Source organism: Pongo abelii, chromosome 2, assembly GCF_028885655.2.
Source record: "Pongo abelii isolate AG06213 chromosome 2, NHGRI_mPonAbe1-v2.0_pri, whole genome shotgun sequence".
Classification (NCBI taxonomy): domain Eukaryota; kingdom Metazoa; phylum Chordata; class Mammalia; order Primates; family Hominidae; genus Pongo; species Pongo abelii.
In genome coordinates this window covers 125919386-125938567 of record NC_085928.1, presented here as the reverse complement: position 1 = coordinate 125938567, position 19182 = coordinate 125919386, and the positions used below count along the sequence as shown (strand labels likewise).

At 39.2% G+C, this 19182-nt stretch overlaps 1 long non-coding RNA gene across 1 annotated transcript in view; it reads left to right on the top strand.

The window, feature by feature from the left end:
- The window catches only part of LOC129058605 (uncharacterized), a 70929-nt gene extending 52849 nt beyond the window's left edge, over positions 1-18080 (top strand). Inside the window, exons 2-4 of the long non-coding RNA XR_008523821.2 lie at positions 16505-16715; positions 16856-16987; positions 17096-18080. This is a non-coding gene — a long non-coding RNA (uncharacterized LOC129058605). The remainder of the gene's footprint in view (positions 1-16504; positions 16716-16855; positions 16988-17095) is intronic.
- The last annotated feature ends 1102 nt before the right edge of the window (positions 18081-19182 follow it).

Sequence of the window (19182 nt, the reverse complement as noted above, 5' to 3'; positions counted from 1 at the left end):
GGACAGAACTGGAATCTCTGAATAATATGGGTTACTCTCTTCTTCACCCATATAAAATGGACATACAATAGTCTCCCTTTATCTGCAGGGGATACATTCTAAGACCCCTAGTGGATGCCTGGAACTGCAGATAGTAACAAACCCTATACAGTATATACTATGATTTTTCCTATATGTATATACTTATGATAAAGTTTAATTTATAATTTAGGCACAGTAAGAGATTAACGACAATAACTAACCATAAAATAGAACAATCATTTTATTACAAAATACTGTAATAAAAGTTATGTAAATGTGGTCTTTCTCTCCAAATATCTTATTGTACTATCCACCCATTTTTGGATTGCAGTTGGTGGTGGGTAACTGAAACCATGGAAAGCTAAACCACAAATAATGGGGGACCACTGTGCTCTTTGCCCGTTGCCAAATTTTCAAGGGAATGTAAAGAATAAAGTCTTTAAAGCTCTACAGAACATATATAAATAATCATTTTAATTTAACACTCTCCCTGAGCAGACAAATAGGCCTTGTGATTTGACATGTTCCTTTTCGTCTCCATTATCTATGATGGTAATGCATAAATCGCACTCTAACCAGCTCATATGTTAATATCTTCGATAGGATGCTTGATAGATCTGACAGCCTGGATGGATGTGATTTCTAACCAGCTTCATATTCTAGTTGTGTAACAAACTAGAAGGGCAAGAGCAATCCAGTTTGGGCTTTTCACTTTGCCAGGTATAGTAATGAGTTCATCTTTACTTTCTCCTGGGAAAGCACTGAGAATTTTAAGAGATAAAGGTGTTTTAAAATGATGATCAGACATAAATTTGAGCCATAATTTAACAAGTTATTACTAGGATGCTTACTAAGTGCAGGACATTTTACTATGTGTTTGGTAGGAGAAATGTTTCCAAATGCCAACAATACTCATTCCCTTTTCTGAAGGAGCTTAAAATATCATCAAGAAAGTAAAGACTTTAAAGTTGCTTGGTGTGGTTATTTCTACAGTTTTGAATAGCAACTAAGGACGTACCTGGATGGAGGTATAAATGGCCACCTGAGATTCCATTTGTTGAATCAATGGACCTGAATGGGTTGGGTCAGTGGCTGACTCCTAGTTTGTATTAATTAAGTCTTTAAACAAATGGAAAACTTAGAAAACATGAGAGAAGTAGCAGAATGAGATAACTCTCTGAGAGAACAAGACTTTCTAAGGTTGCTCCAAGCGCCTGCTCTGGGGCTGGTTAAATGGTGATGAAGTACATGTTTAATATAGCCTTTCTGACTAGACTGATCTCACCATAGGTGGTCATGGAGCCTGGTTGGGAACATGAGAGAAAATAAGGGGGGACTGTAGAGTGTTAGGTCCTTAAGTGGGGACAAGATATGGAGAACTGAAGAGAACAAAAGATGTGGAATGCAGATGAATGAGGGGTAAGTAGGAATGAGAGGTAGTAGGCAATGAACAAATTATTAAAAATAGGGCCCTATTTTCTGGCCCATATTAAGTAAACTACATGTTTTTGGAACTTTCAGTTTTGTTGATTCTTTACAATACTGTCTCTCACCTTGTTTTCTAAACATTTATGAAGTTTTGCTTTTAAAGTTAGATTCCTGAGTGTTTTACCTAGACATTATTGATATACATAAGCCCTGTTTACCTAAACAGTGGTTTGGGATAACTTTATATATTTAAATAGGATAGCATTCTTTTTCTACAGATGTCAAACATATTATTGGAATCATGAAGGATGTCGGTTTCAGTGCTGCTATAGGAAAGATAACAAAACTCTAATTTTATATAATGAATCAGAATGCAGGCCATTTCATACAGTAGGTTTTCTAAAAATAAAAATTAGTTGACCCAGCCATCTCATTACTGGGTATATACCCAAAGGACTATAAATCATGCTGCTATAAAGACACATGCACACGTATGTTTATTGCGGCACTATTCACAATAGCAAAGACTTGGAACCAACCCAAATGTCCAACAATGATAGACTGGATTAAGAAAATGTGGCACATATACACCATGGAGTACCATGCAGCCATAAAAAATGATGAGTTCATGTCCTTTGTAGGGACATGGATGAAATTGGAAGTCATCATTCTCAGTAAACTATCGTAAGAACAAAAAACCAAACACCGCATATTCTCACTCACAGGTGGGAATTGAACAATGAGAACCCATGGACATAGGAAGGGGAACATCACACTCTGGGGACTGTTGTGGGGTGGGGGGAGGGGGGAGGGATAGCATTAGGAGATATACCTAATGCTAAATGATGAGTTAATGGGTGCAGCACACCAACATGGCACATATATACATATGTAACTAACCTGCACATTGTGCACACGTACCCTAAAACTTAAAGTATAATAATAATAAAATAAATAAATAAATAAATAAATAAATAAATAAATAAATAAAAATTAGTTAATCCTTTGAATTTTATGGAAAAGTATAAACTTTTTTTGGACTTTATATAACGGAGAAAATCTGCCAATATTTTTCTTCCCTTTCCTCTCCTATTTATCAATAAATTAAGATACAATCATATCAACTTTATGAATCACTAACAACAAAAATGATCCCAGCCTATTGATTAATATTGAATATACTGATGAAACCAATACAAAGTAAGAGCACTTTGTGAGCCAAGAGTTTAGTTGAAACTAGAACTTCATGGATAAGTTTGCCAGTCAGAAGTCAGGAGACCTGTTTCTTGATTCTGAGTTTGCTACACACAGCCGGAGCTATTGATAAACCATCTTTCTCTCTAGGTCTCTGTATCTGTGTCTGTAAAATTTAGAGCTAAAAATTTGTTGGTTACAAATAATAATAATAACAAATATTTATTGAGCTCTTCCTCTCTGTCAGGCACTGTGCTAAGCCCTTTGTTTGTATTATCCCACTTAATTCAAACAATAGCTTCTTTGATGTAAAATTATTATTATCCCAAATTTTCAGCTGTGAAAACAGAGATGCAAAGTGGACTGTGGTGTAATATACTAGGCAGTGCACTGAGTGCTGTTCTTGTATCATTGTCCACTTTGATATAATCCTCACAATAACCTTGAGGTCTACCTCCGTTTTAGAGGGTGGGAAATGAAGACTCCAGGAAGGCAAGTGATTTGCCCACCTTTTCTTCATAAGAGCACAACAGATCTAGCACAGATGTACAAGTTTCTTGACTCCTAGGCTGACATTTTTCCACTATACACTGCTTACATTAAAACCATTGATATCTGACATTTTCCATGTCTATAATTTTATCTACAGAAGAAGCCTAGGAATTTGGCAACTCACAAGCTGAATCTGGCCCATAGCTGTGTCTTGTTTGCCTGCACAGTAATTTAAAAAGTTTGTCATTGCCAACATTTTAATGTTAGGAAGCTTCCCATAAACAATCTTGATTTTTGTCTTCTCTTGAAAAAATACGAAGTTCTGGCCCCTTGTAGCCTCATAGCAAATGATCGCTGGAACTGAGTCCCACACTCTTAGGTTTCACACTGTGCCCACCCAGCCCTCTTCATTTGCCTGGGGGCCCTCCAGGGCCTTTGTGTTTATATGACTTGTGGGCTAAATTGAATAATTCTATTTCTTCAAAAATCAAGGCATTTGAAGGTTTGCAGCACAGCAAGTTGGTTATTCTACTTGGCGTCTTTCTCATGACATGTATGGGAATGAAAGTCATACTGGTATGGTTGGTTTATCTTTCACAGGGCTTTTACACACTGAACATTTCTCCAATGTAAGTGACATTCCAAATTCAAGAAGGCAAGCCCAGTCATAACTGGCACTGTCACTGTTCAAGTTTGATGTTGGCACCTCATGTGTTTGCCCTGGTTGAGTAATCTGTTTACATCTGGGTAGGCCACACACAGACAAATGTGAACTCTGTTTATATTCATTTCCTCCCTGGGAACTTGGTTCCTGTGAATCGCAGCTTTGGAAGGCCTGATAGATTGGAAATTTACTGGTATAGACTTGGAAGCAAAAACTTTACGTGAACCCGTTTTGGGAGCTGACCTGAGTAACCTTCTTTGGGCTACAGCAAAGGGGACTTTCCCATTGACAGTTCCAGTTGATTAGAACAATTGTATGAATGCCATGCCTGAATATAAGATGATCAATGTAATCAAGACCCTCAGTAATCCCATGTTGCAGATGAGGCAATTGAAACCCAGAATAGAGTTAGCTAGATGAGTGCCTATTATATATCATAAATATGTTTTAGTAATTAGCAGAATTCTCTCTTATTTCCTGGGTGTCTCTCCCAAACATCTAACAACCAGCTCCACTCCCAGCATTCCCAAAGAAAGACAGACTCACCCCTGCCAAACTTCACTGTCTCTGCCTTCTCCATTTCCTGTGAGCATCAGTATGCAAAGGTTCAAGAGGGACAGGATTAAGTTTAGAAGACCAAAAACTCCTGGGTCTGGCCTCTGTCTTACCCTGTGGGTCAATGGCCTCCTAAGGCCTCCTTCCCCAGTTGTGATAATCTGGCAAAATCCTTGCAGTATTGGCATCAGTAAGCTGCATCTTAAATAAAATATTACATTTAAGACTGTTGAGAGCCCCCATTCTTCAAATATAGAGCTAGGAATGCTGGAAGTCATTTAGAGAAAATTGTCTCCTTTTACTCTCCTTTCCTCATCTCCTCCCACCTCCAGCAGTAGGTTACAGGTAAAATTAGGAGAGGAGTAAATGGAAAAAAACGGGAAGGTCTCCAGGAGGTGAATCATTGGCACCATTTTTATCAGGAATACTTGTCTGGAACCTATTTTTGGAAGCCTTGGGATACCTAATCCTGGTTTGGCAGAACTGCAAAATATCTCCTTGCAGAGACCATCTAATTTTTTATTCAGAAAATATAGTCACCTTAGTCTCCAGCATTCTGCTGGGCATTATGAAGCTTACAAAAAGAGCATGAAGAAGGGAAGGCCTCAGCTTTCAGGGAGTACATACTTCAGTTGCAAAGTCAGAAATGTGTACAACAGTGTTTATGTAAGAGCCTTAGTCTTCTTTGAAGCACCATCAGCATCATAAAAACACTTAAGATAAATATTCCTGTATCCATTCCTCATTAATAACACCTAGAGCTTCTCAAGGACAAATGTATTTTTGAGGTGAAAGAAAAGGGATGATATAAAACTAAGGTGAAGAGATGTTAAGCTGCCTTAGGAGTAGAGACTGGGCAGATTTAGAAGTGACTTTATAAAAGGTAGTCTTTAATATTCAACTACTTTAGACATTAATGAGACTACCAAGGGGTAATGTTTAATATTTTAACTTACTACAGGTTAAATAGCCAATGATAACTTCTATGCAAACTTGAGCACAATTTGGGATAGTATGGTATGTTTTTAATGTGACTCTTAAGAAAGTGCTGAAGTCTTCCCTATATATGGGTAATATTGTTGGCAACACAAGGTATCATTTTTATGCAATAATGGCACTCCTACATGTAAAAATCCCAGAGAGTCAATCAGCCTTATGGAATGTGTTTCCTGTTTTCTATTTTGCCACAGTTTTCTTTCAGTAGACATGTAGCTTTGAAGGTTAGTATAATTAAACATTCCTTGGTATTGCATCTCTCATGCACATATGAGAAAATTTAGCGGCAAATTTCTTCTCTAAAGAGTTTGCAAAACCCTTTTGAATTGACCGGCTCTTCTAGTACTTTACTCTGAAACTTGGTTGCTCTGGCTCTTGTGTCTATTTTAAACACATTGTATGTAAATGATGATTTATTTTCTAAGTGAATTTATCTGACTGTCAGATGAAGCATTCTGCGTGGATGGGGGTGGAAGTTAGAGGAAGGTCACGAGAATATGTTCTGTGTGCCTTCACATTTGGTGCTTAGAGGTCTCTGGTTATTATTGTGCTTCCCTTCCATGCCCTTCTTAATTCTGGCTTTTATCCCAGCCATTGTGACAGCTGTTTGTAATTCTGTTTGCAGTTCATTTCTGGATGAATTACGCATTGCTCTGTCTGCTTGTCATTGTTGTGGCCTCTTCAGGTTCCCATGTGATGGGAGAACAAAACAGTCTGGGCTCTGTAAAGGACTCGACTTTCTATTCAAATTGGAATTATTTTTAGAAAGCTTCTGTAGAATCTAAAGTTTCCTCAATCAGCAGGATTCATATAAAGCCATATGTTGGTGTGCTTTCCTCAGAAAAAGCCTTAGAAAAGTTCTTTTAGAATCTCACAGCTTGTGGGAGGCTGCATTCTGTGGGCAGGCCTGCCCCATGCACCTGGAGTCACGGCAAGGTTTCTGTGAGGTGCTGAGTGTGTGAGGTCTTTGGTGGTAATTTGCTCTTGAGGCACTAGACTCAACTAACAAGCGCCAAAACTATATTACGGTGAACTCTGTTAGCAGCCAAGTTGAGGATGCAGAATGATCTGTTTAATCAATACTTTATCTGGATTGTCAGTTGTAAAAGGCTTAGAAATAATGCAATAAAATACTCAGCTCTGAAATAACACCGAGTGTCATTTCACCTTTGTTTGATTCAGAAGGTCCTTTAGAATCTTTGTGCCCTGGGGGAGCTAGTTAATAAAGACTCCAGGTTTAGAATGTTTGATAAATTAGCCTTTATTCTAGTTAGGAAGGGAAATAGACAAGTGGAAATGCCATAAAGTCCTCCTGGCCCAAGAGGGAGATGAGAGGCCTAAGCAAAAATAAGGGTATTTGCGGTTAGTGGCGTTAGTATTACTCATCACTCACCGCTATTAAATACCCCATAAATATTTCACTTCTGGAGTATAAGGTGGGTCAAAGTAGGACCTCTTCTTTACCTATGTTGGACCCTCACCTGTTAGCACCCTGTTCTGTAATATGCTTTGAGATATTTAATAAGTGTATTGATTTACAGCAAAGGCCCAGGGTTTTCAGGAAAGATCTCCCAGAAATGGGCCTCACATTGGTCTGTCTAGCTCATGTAGCCCAGTTCACCCCAAACTGGACTGTCACTCAGAAACGGGTCAAGAGAACGTATCTGATTACACAGGATTTCATGTCCCAGTGGCCTGGAGGGCATAGCATGTGCCACAGTACTGATGTTCTGACTTGGTACCCTGGCTCAGGGCCAGCTCCCATTTTAGGCTCCCAGGTTCATCCTTCAAAGGGTTGGAAACAGCATCACAATTTTTTTTATCTTAGGAGATTTCTCACCCTTGACAAGCCCGCAGGACAAACAGACCTGACCTCCATGGCCCCTTGTCTGTCAGCCTGGTTAAATGAATATTCACTCTGCAGAGCATCACATCAGGCATTGTGGAAAATTATAGAAGAAGGGGGTGATGCACTCCTGGCCTTTGAGCATCTTATCAACTTACAGGAAAGACAAAACCAGCACACAACAAAATATATAAAAACTTAAATGTCAGCTGGATATATATATAGTTATTTATAAATTCAATTGACATAGCCTGGAAATACATATTTATGTATACATATATCTATATGTACATAAGGTTAAGGCATTTCTGAAATGACTGAAGTGACTAGAATTAGAAAAAGGTAATTTTCTATTGGCTTAGTTTTAGTCCCCCAGAAGTGACCCTGAGACAAGGACTTGAGAGCAAGTAGTTTATTTGGGAGGTATAGCAAATGCCAGTAAGAAGACAGGGAAAGAATGACAGGAAAAGTAAGGCAGACAACAAAGGGTATAATACGGAGCCAGCTATGACTGTGCACAGCTAGAGCTAAAGCCTATGGAAAAATTCTGGGAAATAATTTAGAACATTTGCCCTGGACTCCTATCAGTAACTGGTTGAGGACTCCTCTTAGGGTGAGTTAATACCCAGATATTCATAGATCACCATACCCGGACAGAATAGTTTCTTGAGAAACAATACAAAACAAACCTCATGCAAAGAGATGCAGTTAATGGCAGTTTCAAGGCTGGTCTTGGTAAGACCTGAGGGATACAGTAAGGGACCAACATTCTCTGCTACATTCACACATATTAGTGAGAAAAATAGTTTGGAAAGGAGAAAGAGATTTTGAACATTTAGGAAGCCAGTGTCTATAAAGACCCAAAAGTAATGATAGATGACATTCAAACCAGTACAATAGGCTTCGTTATGCAAGTTCCTCAAAGGAGTATGCCTCAAGTGGCAAAGGGAAAAAGATCTGGGAGACCAGTTGAACCAGACAGAAAACGAGGAGCAACTTGGGGTAAGAGGATTCAGATTGTGATGGCTGCCCTAAGTTAGGATTCCCTGTGATCCACTAGACATGTTTCAGCTGCAAACCATATTGGGAATAGTGGGTAGGTTAGCCACACTGTGGATTATGAAGCATTTACTTTATCTGTGGCATGAAGTCCTGACACATCACAGGAAACATTTCAGAAGAATGAGAGCTGGGTGCTATTGGAGATGCAATAGGTCAGCATGTCCTTCCTTCAACTCACCTAGGTCAAAGAGGTGGGCAGTTGCCAACAAGCACTGGAGGTTTTATACTAGGTCTCCTGTATTTTTAAAGGTTAAGACTGACAGCACTGGGATGGTGGGCATGGGGCTCATCATGATTAGTAGTACCTCTAAAGTGGATCTGATGTAATATAGTCTTCTCTTGAATTGCATTGTATGTATAGATCTTCTCTAAGGAGCTGGTAGATGGGAAGTTAAGACTGGCAAAGGCAGAAACACTGCAGAGGGCTCTTGTTCATCTGACACTGGTTAGTTATTGACATATTGCTACAGAAGGCCTGTAGCCTAGGCTTTAGCAAATGCCTCCTACAAGGACTCCTGTGTGTCGATCTTTGTTAATCGAAATGTCTATGTGTTTTGTGTAACTTTTAGCTGCCCTGGCAGATGTGCCCAGGAATGAGCTCTCTGAGAATGCATCTCAGGGTTAATTATTCTTTAATATGTAAAATCATACTGATAAGGTTTGGATGTGTCCCCACCCAAGTCTCATCTTGAATTGTAGTTCCCATAATCCCCACATGTTGTGAGAAGGACCCAGTGGGAAGTAATTGAATCTTGGGGGCAGTTACCCTCTTGCTGTTCTCTTGATAATGAATGAGTTCTCTTGAGATCTGATGGTTTTATAAGGGGCTTTTCCCCACTTTGCTTGGCATTTCTGACTCCTGCTGCCATGTGAAAGAAAGTGTGTTTACTTCCCCTTCTGGGATCATTTTAAGTTTCCTGAGGCCTCCCCAGCCATGTGCAACTGTGAGTCAACTGAACTCCTTTCCTTCATAAATTATCTAGTCTTGGATATTTCTTCATAGCAATGTGAGAACAGACTAATACAGTAAATTGGTACTACAGAGAGTAAGTGTTGCCATAAAGATACCCAAAAATGTGGAAGCCACTTTGGAATTGGGTAACAGGCAGAGGTTGGAACAGTTTGGAGGACTCAGAGGAAGACAGGAATATGTGGAAAAGTTTGGAACTTCCTAGAGACTGGTTCAATGGCTTTGACCAAAATGCTGATAATGATATGGACAATGAAGTCTAGGCTGAATTGGTCTCAGATGGAGATGAAGAATCTTGGGAACTGGAGCAAAGGTTACTCTTGGTATGCTTTAGCGAAGAGACTGGTGGCATTTTACACCTGCCCTAGAGATCTGTGGAACTTTGAACTTGAGAGAAATGATCTGAAATAAGAATGTGCATTTAAAAGGAAAGCAGTGCATAAAAGTTAGAAAAATTTGAGCCTGATAATGCAATAGAAAAAATCTATTTTCTTGAGAGAAAGTCAAGCTGGCTGTAGAAATTTGCACAAGTAATGAGGAACCAAATGTTAATCACCAAGACAATAGGAAAAATGTCTCCAGGGCGTATCAGAGATCTTTATGGCAGCCCCTCCCATCACAGGCCCAGAGGCTATTGAATAGGAGCCTACATGAAATGATCTCTAAAATATAGTAAACTTTCACTATCCAATATGCTAGTAAAAGTTTACTGTACCTGCACACGTGGCTATTTAAGCTCAAATTAATTAAGATTAAGTATAATTTAAAATTTAGTTTCTTAATCATAGTAGCTTCATTTCAGGAACTCAAAGCTACCAGTGGCTAGTGACTTCTATATTAGACAGCACAGAACATTTCCATCATGGCATGAAGCTCTGCAATAGAACTATAGTGAATGAGCAAAGCATAACTCAAAAACCTCATTCCCAACACATAAACAAGTATAAAAAATAACTGGCTAGCATCATGATGACAGGATCAAATCCACATATAACAATACAACTAACCTTAAATGTAAATGGGCTAAATGCTCCAATTAAAAGACACAAAATGGCAATTTAAATAAAGAACCAAGATCCATCAGTATGCTGTCTTCAAGAGACCCATCTCACATGCAAAGACACACATAGGCTCCAAAATAAAGGGATGAGGAAAATTTATGAAGCAAATGGAAAACAGAAAAAAGCAAGGACTGCCATCCTAATTTCTGGCAAAATAGACTTTAAACTACCAAAGATCAAAAAAGGCAGGGGCATTACATAATGGTAAAGGGTTCAATTCAACAAGAAGAGCTAACTATCCTAAATATATATGCACCCAACACAGGAGCACTCAGATTCACAAAGTGAGTTCTGAGAGACCTTCAAAGAGACTTAGACTCCCACATAGTAGTAGTGGGAGACTTTAACACCCCACTGACAGTATTAGACAGATCACAGAGACAGAAAATTAACAAAGATATTCAGGACCCAAACTCAGCTCTCCATTAAGTGGACCTGATAGATATCTACACAACTCTTCACTCCAAAACAACAGAATATACATTCTTCTCATCACTGCATGACACTTACTCTAAAACTGACCACATAATCAGAAGTAAAACTCTCCTCAGCAAGTGTAAAAGAACTGAAATCATAACAAACCGTCTCTCAGACCACAGTGCAATCAAATTATAACTCAAGATTAAGTAATTCACTCAAAACCACACAACTATGTGGAAATTGAACAACCTGCTCCTGAATGACTCCTAGGTAAATAATGAAATTAAGGCAGAAATAAAGAAGTTCTTTGAAACTACTGAGAACAAAGATACAATGTACCATAATCTCTGGATGCAGCCAAGGCAGTGTTAAGAGGGAAATTTATAGCTCTAAATGCCCACATCCAAAAGCTAGAAAGATCTCAAGTTAACAACCTAAAATCACTTAAAACAACTAGAAAACCAAGAGCAAACAAACCACAAAGCTAGAAAAAAACAAGAAATAACCAAGATCAGAGCTGAACTGAATGATATAAAGACATGAAAAACCCTTCAAAAAATCAATGAATCCAGGAGCTGGGTTTTGGAAAAAATATTACTAAAATAGACCCCTAGCTAGACTAATAAAGAAGAAAAGAAAGAAAAATCAAATAAACACAATCAGAAATGATAAGGGGGATCTCCCCACTGACTGCACAGAAATACAGTCATCAAAAAATACTATAAACACCTCTATGCACATAAACTAGAAAATCTAGAAGAAATGGATAAATTCCTGGACATATACATCCTCTCAAGACTGAACCAGGAAGAAATTGAATCCCTGAATAGACCAATAATGAGTTCTGAAAATTGAGGCAGTAATAAATAGGCTATCGACTGAAAAAAGCCCAGGGCCAGATGGATTCACAGCTGAATTCTGCCAGAGGTACAAAGAAGAGCTGATACCATTCCTATAGAAACTATTCCAAAACACTGAAAAGGAGGGACTCCTCTCTAACTCATTCTATGAGGCCAGTATCATCCTGATACCAAAACCTGCCAGAAATACAACAAAAAAATAGAACACTTTAGGCCAACATCCTTAATGAATATCAATGTGAAAATTGTCAGCAAAATACTAGCAAACTGAATCCAGCAGCACATCAAAAAGCTTATCCGCCACAATCAAGTAGGCTTCATCCTGGGGTTGCAAGGTTAGTTCAACACAGGCAAATCAATAAATATGACTCATCATATAAACAGAGCTAAAGACAAAAACCACATGATTATCTAAATAGATGCATAAAAAGCCTTTGATAAAAATTAACATCCCTTCATTTTAAAAACTCTTAATAAACTGGGTATTGAAAGAACATACCTCTAAATAATAAAAGCTATATATGACAAACCCACAGCCAATATCATACTGAATGGGCAAAAGCTGGAAGCATTCCCCCTGAAAACCAGTACAAGACAAGGTTGCCCTATCTCGCCACTCCTATTCAAGATAGTATTGGAAATTCTGGCCAGGGGAATCTGGCAAGAGAAAGAAATAAAGGGCATTCAAATAGGAAGAGAGGAAGCCAAACTACCTTTGTTTGCAGGTGATATGATCCTGTATCTGGAAAACCCCATCTTCTCAGCCCAAGAGCTTCTTAAGATGATAAGCAACTTCAGCAAACTCTCAGGATACAAAAGTCAATGTGAAAAAGTCGCTAGCATTTCTATACACCAACAACAGATAAGCCAAGAGCCAAATCACAGGTGAACTTCCATCTACAACTGCTGCAAAAAGAATAACATTCCTAGGAATACAACTAACAAGGGAATTGAAGGACCTCTTCAAGGAGAACTACAAACCACTGCTCAAAGAAATCAGAGAGGACAGAACAAATGGAAAATCATTAATTCCATGTTCATGGATAGGAATAATTAATATTGTGAAAATGGCCATGCTGCCCAAAGCACTTTATAGATTCAGTGCTATTCCCATTAAACTACCATTGACATTCTTCAGAAAATTAAAAAAAAAAACTATTTGGAAATGCATACAGAACCAAAAAGAGCCTAAATAGTCAAGGCAATTCTAAGCAAAAAGAACAAAGCTGAAGGCATCACACTACCTGACTTCAAAGTATATTACAGGGCTGCAGTAACCAAAACAGCATGGTACTTGTATAAGAACAGACGCATAGACCAATGGAACAGAATAGAGAACCCAGAAATAAGACTACATACCTACAATCATCTGATCTTCAACAAGCCTGACAAAAACAAGCAATGGGGAAAGGATTTACTATTCAATAAACAGTGCTGGGAGAACTGGCTAGCCATATGCAGAAAACTGAAATTGGACCCCTTCCTTACACCATATACAAAAATCAACTCAAGGTAAATTAAAGAGTTAAATGTAAAACCCACAACTGTAAAAACCCAAATGAAAACCTAGGCAATACAATTCAGGTCATAGGCACAGGCTAAGATTTCATGAGGAGGACATCAAAAGCAATTGCAACAAAAGGAAAAATTGACAAATGTCTAATATCCAGCATATATAAGGAACTTAAACAAATTTACAAGAAGGTAACAACCTCATTAAAAGCAGGCAAAGGAAACGAACAGATACTTCTCAGAAAAAGACATACATGTGGCCAACTAACACATGAAAAAAAAGCTCAATGTCACTGATCATTAGAGAAATGCAAATCAAAACCACAATGAGATGCCATCTCACACCAGTCAGAATGGCTATTATTATTAGGTTGGTGCAAAAGTAATTGTGGCTTTTGTCATCAAAATTAATGGCAAAAAACTACAATTACTTTTGCACCAACCTTATAAAAAGTCAAAAAACAACACATGCTGGCAATGTTGTGGAGAAAAACGAAATGCTTTTACACTGTTGGTGGGAGTGTAAATTAGTTAAATCATTATAGAAGACAGTGTGGCGATTCCTGAAAGACCTAGAAGCAGAAATATCTTTCAACCCAGCAATCCCATTACTGAGTATGTACCCAAAGTAATATAAATTGTTGTATTATAAAGATACATGTGCATGTATAGTCATTGCTGAACTATTCACAATAGCACAGACATGGAATCAGCCTAAATGCCCATCAATGATAGACTAGATGAAGAAAATGTGGCACATATACCCCATGGAATACTATGCAGCCATAAAAAGGAATGAGATCATTTCCTTTGTGGGGGCATGGATGGATTTGGAAGCTGTTATCCTCAGGAAACTATCATAGGAATAGAAAACCAAATACCCTGTGTTTTCACTTATAAGTGGGAGCTGAAAGATGACAACACATGGACACATGAGGGTGGGAAACACACACTTGGGCCTGTTGGAGGGTGGAGGGTGGGAGGAGGTAGAACATCAGTTAGAATAGCTAACAGATGCTGGGCTTAATACCTTGGTGATGGGATGATTTGTGCAGCAAACCACAGTGGCACACTTTTACCTATGTAACAAACCTGCATATCCTGCATACATATCCCTGAACTTAAAATGAAAGCAAAAAAACCCTAGTCTCCAAATCTAGCTCTGCACTTTATTAGTCGTGCATCCATAGGGAGATTACTTAACATCTCTGTGCCTCTGTTGCTCTGTGAAATAGGGATAGTCAAGATAGCACATCACAGGGTTCAGGTGATAATTAAATGCAACATTATTTATAAAGTTATTAATGCATTTTCTGGCACATTGTGAATTCTCAGTACGTGTTCCTAAAATGGGAGAGCGTCTCTGTCTTAGTCCTTTTGTGTTGCTATAAAGGAATACACAAGAATGGTTAATTTATGAAGAAAAAAAGGTTTATTTAGATCACAATTCTCATGGCTGGAAGGTTAAAGATTGGACATCTTCATCTGGCAAGGGCTTCATGCTGCTTTCACTCATAGTGGAAGGCAAACGGGAGACACAAGTGCAGAGATCACATAGTGAGAGAAGAAGCAAGGGAGAGGGAAAGGTACCAGGCCCTTTTAAACAACCAGCTCTTTCAGGAACTAGCAGAGTGACAACTCAGCCCAAAAGAGGGCAGTAATCTACTCATGAAGGATCCTCTCTCTTGACCCATACACCTCACCCCAGGCCCCATCTCCAACATTGGGGATCAAATTTCAACATGAAGTTTGGAGGGTACAAATATCCAAATCACTGTAGTCTCTTAGCTCCAACATTATGTGAGTTTCTAAACGCTGTGCCATATCTGTTTTCTCCCTGATGTTGATAATTTATATTTGGAGTACCCCATGGAGGCAGGGAATCCTACAATAACTCACAAGTTCATTTTATTTAATATACATTTATACAACTCATACCATGTGCCAGGGTCTAACGTAAGCACTGAACACGTATTTATTTCATCTTCCACACAAGCCTATGTGGTAGGTATTCTACACAAAAGCCTCCACATTTCTATACCTGCCACATTTTGTGACTTATCTTGATAAGTCCTGTGGGAGTGGGGAGGGGAGAATGAAGATGAAAGAGTAAGATTCTGCCCTTAAGGCAGAGGGTAGAGAAACAAATAATTGTAGAGGGTATATTATCTCAGGCTATTCTGCATGCATTATTTAATTTCAAGCAACACCTCTGTGAGATAGGTGATATTCCCATTATATAGATGTGGAAATAAACTAAAGAGGTTTTATAACTAGCTCAACATTGCACAGATAGTTCATTGTGAGAAATGGAATTCTAACTTGGGCCTAATTCCAAATCCCGTACACTTTTCACTGATTCTTGATGTCTGTTAATAGGAAAGATAATATGTATATATAAATATAAGGTATAAATAAAATAATATGGATAAATTATCTTAGGAGTTAAGGGGAGTAAGGGATTACTCCTAGCCAAGAGGGTCATGAGAACCTTCATTGAAGAGGGATCATTTGAAATAGGACCTAAAAGTGAGCAGGATGTGGGCTGGTGGGATTGGGGGAAGGAGATTCCAGGTAGAGGGAAGAGCACAAGCAAAGGCTGTGATAGGATCAGGATAATATGTGGAGTTGGTAGTGATGGACCAAGGAGGGGGACCTGCCTGGGTGGGATGCAGTATCTTTCACCAACATTGTTTAGAATTGCCAAAGCATGGTCATAACAAAGAGCAGTCTGACTCTTAGTTTTATTACTGCCTTTAAATTCTGCAGATAATGTGCCTGCTTTATTATGTGTACCCAAGACAGACCACTCCTATCAACCTCTATCCTTTGGTATGCCTTTGGGTTTGTTGGAATAAGTTTCTCTTGAATTCTGTTCTCTATATGTCTTTCTTGGTAGCACTCCAATTTCTACGATTTGTAGCCTGTGTTATTCCCAGCCTGTGTTATTTCTGGCTTGTATTCTTCACTATGTGATTTTTACCCTGTGTTCCAGGAAGACAGGTTCTTTCAGGGTCAGAGGTAGCCCTAGGCTTTCTATAGGCTTTGGAAAAGAAGAGTCATAAGTGGAGCCATATGTCTCTCATATTCCAGGTCTGGAGTTCTTCTGTCTCAGGCAGGAAGCCTGGCTGAAATAAAAGCTTTCTTCAGGATCTGAGTGATACCCTAAAGTCCACAAGCAATGCTAGATTGAGCTAAATGACATGGGCCATGGCACTGGAAGAATCTTCTTAGAACTCTTGTCACGTGGTGGGAAGTTAAGAGTGGGCTGACTTGAACATTGAAACCGTTAAAGGGAAGACCATGTGGTTGATACCCTCCCTACCCTCATCCCCTAACCTTTCCCTGACTACCACCCTGGGGCAAAGGAAGAAGGAGGATCTCCTGCTAATTTTCAACTGCGTTTTGCTCTCTGTTATGTAGTATTTCAGTGACATCATCCACTCAGGAGAGTTGGGGCGAGGCTGGCTAAAGTTCTCAAGGAGCTGAGTTTTGAGTTCAGGTGCTCGTGTAGCAGTGGAATGATGCCTCCTGACCCTTCAGACCTTTGAGACCTCTGGGCGGTCTTAGAAATCACTTCAAGCCTCCAGTCCAGGATACGACTGCCTAGGGGAATTCCAGGGAAAGGTGGCAGGTAGAGTATCCTTTCTGAGTTTTATTCTTTCGTCCTCCTTTCCCTTCTTTCTATGTGTCTGTGTTGCTCCGTTGTGTCTCCTCCTCGAGATTCCAAAGAACATTGATGCCAAGGTATTTATTTTATGTTCTTGTCAACAGAAATGCCACGGACTACAAGGTGATGAATACCACTATGAGCTCACTACAAGATCTCAAAGATTTCAAGCACTGGCTGTTCCAAAGCATAAAGCCACCCTTCTGGAGCAGCGGCAGGAGGCAGGCTGGGACGAGGTAAGGAATCATCCACTCTTCCCTCTGCCCCTTGACACCATCAGCCTTTAGCTGTCAGATTGTTTGGGCTCATGCCTGATGGGCTTTTTCCTGTGTGTTCTTCCACAGGCCCCGAGTTTTGGCCAGATGGACCGCCTCCTTAGGTGTCCGGGCAGCTGCTGAAACATAGTGAGGAAGATGCTGCTGATCCAAAGGATAAAAACACAGAAACTAAAACCAAGAAGCACCTAAAGTGGACTCACACCCAGCATCCTGCAGACTGACTTTCTCTGAGCTATAGTTCTGCATTGGACTGTTTTTCCTTTGCTATCACCTGCCCAACACACAATCCTGGATGCTTTTGACTGGTTGGATTTCTTTTATTTTTTTTTCCCTGCCTTTTCTTTTTCTTTCCTAGACCCCGGGAATTATAAACAAGAAATTGCTTTAAAAAGTATTATTCTGTGCTAAAATTAGCCTTGTTTATGAACAAGTTTTATCCCTAGGGATTTCGTGAATTGCAATCCCAGATTACCTTGTAAATGGGGCTGTGTTGTTTGATTTGTATAGTACTGATCTGTAGGTTAAAATACATTTCCTTTCTTTTGTTTCATTCTTTTTTAAAAAGTTTGGATCCAGGTAATGGCCTGAGTCACATTTGCTTAGCTACTGAAGCGATCTCAATGTGTTATCGCTTAGAGTTGAAACATAATCAAACATACGTTATACCTGGGGCTCTTGCACACTATTTGATATATATGTTACACTACAAAGAAACACAAACCTTGTAGGTTGAAATGTAATTCCTGTTTGATCCTGCAGCTAGAATGCTAAAGAAATTGCAAATATCAAAAGTGGATTCAAATACCCTGAATATAAGCTAGTCAACAGTAAGTGGATGGTTCCAGAATACCATATTCTAAGACAAAGCAGGAATTAGAGATCAACTGACCTCATCCATAATGTTGCTCAGGTCTGTCTGTGGATCTGTCCATTTTGGAGTAAAGAACAAGGCATGCTTCTGTGATTGTGTTTATGAAAACTGTAGTATTTCAGATTTATGTTTTGTAATTTTGCCTGCCTTGCAATAAAACACCTTCAGTTGACTCAGCAATAAGGTCTCTGTCAATTTCCTGCAAAACTGTGTCCTTATTGGCTTTCTAAAAAAGTCCAGTGTAGACCTATCGGTGGTGAACTGCTAGACATTTCAGCTGTATCTAGCGTTATTGCTCCTTCAGAAATAGCACTAGAGCTGTCCATTGTCTACACATGGGGTCAGAGTTGTACGGTCAGATTCTCAATTCTTCGTATTACCATCAGCTACAGAAATCTCTAGTCACAGCCTAACCCTGTTACATATATGTGCTGCCATCTGCCATTGTGTTCGAACTCTGGAGTCCCTATTTATTTCTGAGATTTTAGGACAAGCCAAAAATCCTCTGGACCTCAGTGTCCTCATATACAAAATGGGAATGATGATACTTCCTATGATTGTGGTGATAAGTGCCTGTAAAAGGACATCACATGGATGGTACTTTGCACATTGTAAATTCATTGGGATGTGGCAATATTCAATAAATGGTGGTTATTTTATTTGTTAATAAAGAATTGAATGAATTTCTAAATTTCTTACAGTTGACCTTTAGTTGAGAACACTGAGTAACTTCTGAATAGTTTCTTAGTCCTCTTTACTTAAAGCCCTTGGAAAAAACATGAAGATGCATGAGACGGAAGTCCGGAGTGGAGAATCTGCTGCTGCCCTCCTTGGCCACATAACCAAATACCTCAATTCCTTAATTCCTCCTTCTGAAAAATAGGGCAGATGTTTTACCTCCTTCACAGAGATGACACTATCCTGTTCTCAGAAAATGATATACTGTACACATAACTGTATGAGACACCACCTTTTCCACTTATTTGCATCATCACGCCCATGTCATCCAAGGGGAGGTGAGTATCCCTCTAAATACTGACAAGAAGAGCTCATTAACTAAGAAGAATAATTCAGGCCATCAAAAACCAAATCCAACTGGATCTGTCACTTTAGTGGAAAGCACTTTTGAGAAAACCCTGGTATTCTCCACCACCACACCTGGGATTTCAGGGTGATGAAAATGTGCAGCAAAGACAAGAGCTAAGATATTTCATTTTGGACTGGGTGGCAAATGGAACAGTCGTTCCCTGATTGCCATGGTGCAGATTATTGTCCCACAGAC